The sequence below is a fragment of the Lactuca saligna genome, chromosome 5 (assembly GCF_052625555.1).
Source record: "Lactuca saligna cultivar CGN05327 chromosome 5, ASM5262555v1, whole genome shotgun sequence".
In the NCBI taxonomy this organism is placed as follows: Eukaryota; Viridiplantae; Streptophyta; class Magnoliopsida; order Asterales; family Asteraceae; genus Lactuca; species Lactuca saligna.
This window is the reverse complement of record NC_136421.1, coordinates 218,182,833-218,188,832: the sequence shown is the minus strand read 5'-3', so window position 1 is coordinate 218,188,832 and position 6,000 is coordinate 218,182,833.

The following is a 6,000-nucleotide window of genomic DNA, read 5'->3' as shown; positions in this document are numbered from 1 at the left end:
GGTTTCTTTTCATTTTTCTAATTCCTAATTACATTTTACAATACAACTCTCAGTTAACACACACACAACTAAGCTAAACACACACACACATAACCACCTTGTGGTGGCTAGCGATGATAAATAGTGGCAGCCACCACCTCACGGTGGTGATGCCTTTTTTGAGAATTCCAGCCAGACACACACACCCACAAACTGAAACACGCACATCTTCACATCTTTTTCTTGGAAAGAGAAGCCAACCACCCACCTGGTGGCATATGGCGGCGACAGTGATGATTTTACGATGGCAGCCACCGCCGCGATGGTTCCTTTTTTTTACCAGTCAAGCAACAACGACACCAGTAAAAAGAAAACCCCACGAACCAGCGACACTCGTCTTCAAAGGAAATAGAAAAAACGGCGCTCTCCATGGCGGTGGTTCTGGTGGTCGGCTGACAATGAAACAGTAGGAAGGTAACGATGATTCTCGGTGGTCTTAGGGCTCCAACAGTGGTGGCATCTCCAGTCGCCTACTCCCGACCTCGCAAACGGACACAACTCCCCACACAAAACACACACCGTCGGTAGATGGAGGATACGACAGTGGTAGTGGCGCTCTGGTTTGCGAAGTAGCGGGTGGATGAAACCTCTCGTGGCAGCGATGAAGAATGAGAATGAGAAGAAAAACGAAAGTCTGGAGGTGTTGACGTCGGATGGTGGTCGGAGACAACATAGCGGCGACGTCGGAGGTTGAGAGGGTGAATAGTGGCGGCTGAATGCATCCCTAGGGTTAGGGTTTATCGGAAGCTATATACCCGACACTCCTCAAACTTTTCACCATAATGCCAAGATCAACCCTCCTTTTCTCTTTTTCTTTCAAACCAAGGCCATAATTTACTCTTCCCACCCTTGCTCACACAATTCCTTTCACATTTAGTCCCACAATTACCATTCAGCCCCTCCTTTACAAAGTATTCACAAATAAAGTCAATATGTTATCCTTTTAACCCCAGCCTTCAAAACTCTTTACAAATTGAGTCATAAATTTACCATTTAACCCCCTAAACTTTCAATTATAACTTTTTAATCCCCAAAACTAACTCCTTGCTACACTATTCCGCTTTTAGGGCTATTATTCATTTATTAATTCGTCTATTTTTATTAAATAAATAGGGTGTTACACTGCTGAGTACGTAGCGTTTTCAACCCACAATAATATAATTATTCTTCTTAATTTATCATCCCCATTATTATCATTATTCTTAAGGATATCTCCTAAGAATCATTTATTCTTCATTTATTTATTCATAAGGATTTCCCCTAAGGAATAGGCATGAAGTCCATCGCTACCAGGGTTTATCTAACAAGCACTAAGTCTATAGTTGTCAATGTTATCTATTAGGAATAGCTACGATTGTTTTTCTACTAGGCACAACTGCCAATGTTATTTATTAGGCATAGATATCAATGTTATCTATTAGGAACAACTGTCAATGGTATCCATTAGGCACAACTGACAGGATTTTTAGAGTACATTTGGTGAACACGTAGTTCAAAAACACCTACAGGTTGCGAGCCTACTAGCATCCCACTGGACTGTCTAGAATCATCTGTGGTTGTCATCTATACTCTGCTAGATGACCCGATCATCGTTAAAGTCAAGGCTTTTCATCATCTTTCACCTCTTAAAATCTATATCATCTCTAATCTCTCATCATCCAGATCATCTTTCATCTACCTATCTTTACCTAATATATTTATAGGTATAAAAATACATGTACAATTTCAATCAAGTAAAACATGTATAAATAATTCATCTAGCATAGATACCAAGAACATAGATAATAAGCACATATAGAATCCTATTAATATTAAATACTTCATATCTATGTGTAAGTGAAACTAATTATGCACTCACTTGTTAAAGTGACGACTCAAAATTTGGACAGCGCTTCGCTTCTAGAAACCGTCTTTTCCTTTGGCGTAACCTAGTATCATTATCACTAAGTTTTAGTCTAATATTTATTACGACTAATTATTAGCCTAGATTCATCATTAATTCAAAGTCTACTTCAAGATCTACCAAGTAATGAACAATCAGGTAGGATCATATCGGAGGTAGGGTCCCTTTGGTATACAAAGTATACTGTTTGGAAATCACATTTTAAACACCTCATTAAATCCAACATATACATCAAACCCGTAAGTAGATCATTCAGTATAAAGACTTGGGGTCATTGATAAATCTTGTTTATAGGTTCATAATAACGATAATGAACTTAAACATAAGTTATACTTAAAGTACGGTAACCATAACTCAACTTACAGGTGGTTTAGCGAGAAACTGGACTCTACATGGTCAGAACTTCTAAACCGAAAGATCTATTTCTCGGGGCTTCGTAACGCTCTATAGCTTCACTGCTGACACATGCTAGATAAAAGACCTAGGGACCTTGGAGGGTTTGGTAGAGAATGGAGTTGAAAGGTGTGAAGAAATGAGTGAAATTCGACTCTATTTATAGGCTGTACAGGGGCTCCTCATGCCTTAAGACATGCATCTCACGTCGTGAGCTTGCGTAGGCATCAAGGATTCGCCTGGTGCTAACTCATGGTGCAGGACGCAGGTAAAACAACCAATCTTAAAAAATTCAATATTTCTGCATCTGAACTCCGTTTTTGACGTTCTTTATATACACGCATAGGTATTAACAAGATCTACAACTTTCCTTTTGACCCTATCGGCTAATTTGTAACATTCTATTTTGGAATTTAAATAAATAACATTAAATAAAATAAATGAATAAATAAACCTCGGGAAGAGACATATATTTTATAGTATTTTATTGAGACCCTAAATCCATAATAATATATCGTTATTAGCAATGGGAGTTAAATATTATTATTATGGGAATTTGGGGTTTATATTGTATCAAAGGGACTTGTAGTGAATGAATTTGGGGTTTAAATATTATTATTACGGGAATTTGGAGTTGCATTGTATGGAATTGAGGAGGAGGGGTCAAATGTGTCAATTTGGGTGAAGTTTAAAAATGGGACGGGAGTTAAGACCCGTCATTTCCTTCCGTGTATGGAAGCACCCCCTAGCCAAACCCTAACCCTAGATTATACTATCTAGCCGCCAACACCTTCATTCTTCGCCGCTCTCCTTGCCGGCGATGTTGAGAATTGTGAGACCGAGCCGACCGCTACCCTTCCATCTGTTGCGTCGTCATCGAAGCGTCACCACCATAACCTTGCTGCCGGATGACGTGGGTAACCGGAGAACCGCTAAGGGAGTTCGAAGCTGTGTTCTTTATGTGCGGGTCATGAGCGACTAGGAAGCCATAGGTAAGGTTAACCGCCACTCCCTTCTCATCTTCATCGTCCCTCTCGCTGTTTGACATCGTGTACAACACTGTTGCCGCCAGTGGCTTTTAAGCTGCTATGGTCGTCAATTCCGGCGACACCAGCCGTATAGGAGGTGGTCGGATGTTTAGGTGTTCGAGTATATATGTTTTTGGAGTTATTTGTGCAATATATGGATGGAAAACCCACCACCACCACCGTGAGGTGGTGGCTGCCGCCTCCTGTCACCGCTTCGCCACCACCAGCCGTCGTATGGTGGTGGCTGTGTGTGTATGTTGTGGATTTATGAGTATGTTTAGTAGAATGGGATTAGTTTAAGCATTTTTGGTGGAAGGATTGAAGGAAAAACCACCACCACCGCCATAAGGTGGTGGCTGCCGCCATCGACCACCACCACCTGAGGTGGCAGTGGGTGGTGCTCGACCTAATGAAACCATAATTGACCTAAAAACCTAATCATTGGACTAATTGACTTGTGTTTAGGTGGAAACCCTAATTAGGGTTTAAAAAAACCCTAATTTTAGAAATGCTAGTTTTAGATTGTCGGGACCCATATTGAAGTCGTTAATTAAATTTCTAAATAATACATAATAATGCCCCTATAATTATCTTAACGCAATATTGGAACTATTGAATTAAGTCCTTAATGGGTTAAGTAAGAACACTTAACCCTATAATTATCTTAACGCAATATCGAAGCGTGCCACCACCACAACTTTGCTGCCGGATGACGTGGGTAACCGGAGAACCGCCGAGGGAGTTCAAAGCTATGTTCGTTATGTGTGAGTCATGAGCGACTAGGAAGCCATCAGTAAGGTTAACTGTCACTCCCTTCTTCTCTTCGCCGTCCCTCTCGCTATTTGATGTCGTGTACATCACTGCTGCCATCGGTAGCTTTTAAGCTACTATGGTCGTCAATTCCGGCGACGCCAGCCGTATAGGAGGTGGCCGGATATTTAGGTGTTCGAGTATATATGATGTTATTGTGTTTTTGGAGTTATTTGTGCAATATATGGCCGAAAAACCCACCACCACCGTGTGGTGGTGGCTGCCGCCTCCTGCCACCGCTTCGCCACCAGTAGTCATCGTATGGTGGTGGTTGTATGTGTATGTTGTGGAGTTATGAGTATGTTTAGTAGAATGGGACTGTTTTAAGCATTTTTGGCGGAAGGATTGAAGGATAAACCACCACCACCGTCGTAAGGTGGTGGCTGCCGCCGCGTGCCGTCGTCGACCACCAACGTCTGAGGTGGCAGTGGGTGGTGCTCGACCTAATGAAACCATAATTGACCTAAAAACCTAATCACTGGACTAATTTACTTGTGTTTGGGTGGAAACCCTAATTAGGGTTTAAAAAACCCTAATTTTAGAGATGCTAGTTTTGGATTGCCGGGACCCGCATTGAAGTCGTTAACTAAATTTCTAAATAATACATAATAATGCCCCTATAATTATCTTAACACAATATTGGAACTAATGAATTAAGTCTTTAATGGGTTAAGTAAGAACACATAACCCTAATCGCATCTCGTGTGAGAAACCCTAATTTTGGTTGGGCCTTGAGACATGCCTTTTTATTGGGCTTTGGTGATTGGTGTAACACCGTAAATTTTCAAACAAAATTTTAAATTTTAAATTACCAACATCACATATAATAATTCTCAAAATCTCAAGTGTCGATGTCATAACATATTTTAAAATAGTTTTCAAAAGTAACGATCAAAATCCCGGATCCTCATTCATGACTCTTTTCTCTTTTGTGTACAATCAAGCCGCCGCCCTCCCGTGATCCTGATAAGAACCTGAAACACATAACACATAACACGGTAAACACGAAGCTTAGTGAGTTCCCCCAAAATACCACATACATATATTAGCCACTCGAGACAATAACTCTGTAGCACCCTCCGGTCCAATATGTATCAGTGGGACCCTCCAGTCCCATGGCTCGTTGGACCCTCTGGTCCGGTCTAGGTGAGAACCCTCCAATCTCACTACTCGTTGGACCCTCCGGTCCGGTCTAAGTGAGGACCCTCCGGTCTCATAGTTCGTTGGACCCTCTGGTCCAGTCTAAATATCACATAATATAGCACACATCACATATCACACATAAAATGCATACCTCAGGCAAGCACATAAGACCCTCTGGTCACGCATAATTACCACTCTAGGTAAAGTATAGTGAAAAGACTCACCTCGGATGATGAACAGTCCCTATAAACGCTACTGCTACGCATCGGCCTCTAACTCTGTGCCAAACCCACAATTATGCTAATTAGTAACTAATTCTCAACTCTCACTCATTAGGTCTAAATGTAGTCCACTAACCAGCCCATCAATGACCTAAAACCCATTAGGCCCACCAAGGCCCAATAATAATGGGCTCTCCCAAGGCCCAACTCTCTCATGTAATGGAATACCCAACTCAAGGCCCAAAGCACATATATATATATATATATATATATATATATATATATATATATATATATATATATATATATATATATATATATAATCCTCTGGTCCAAGACTTTATTGCAACAAGTCCAAACTCCAGGCCCAATACTCAAGGCCCAAAATGAGACTTAGCCTAAAAGTCCACAATGAAGTTACATGGGGCGTACCTCTCTTGGTACGCTCAACGTACTTACGAAT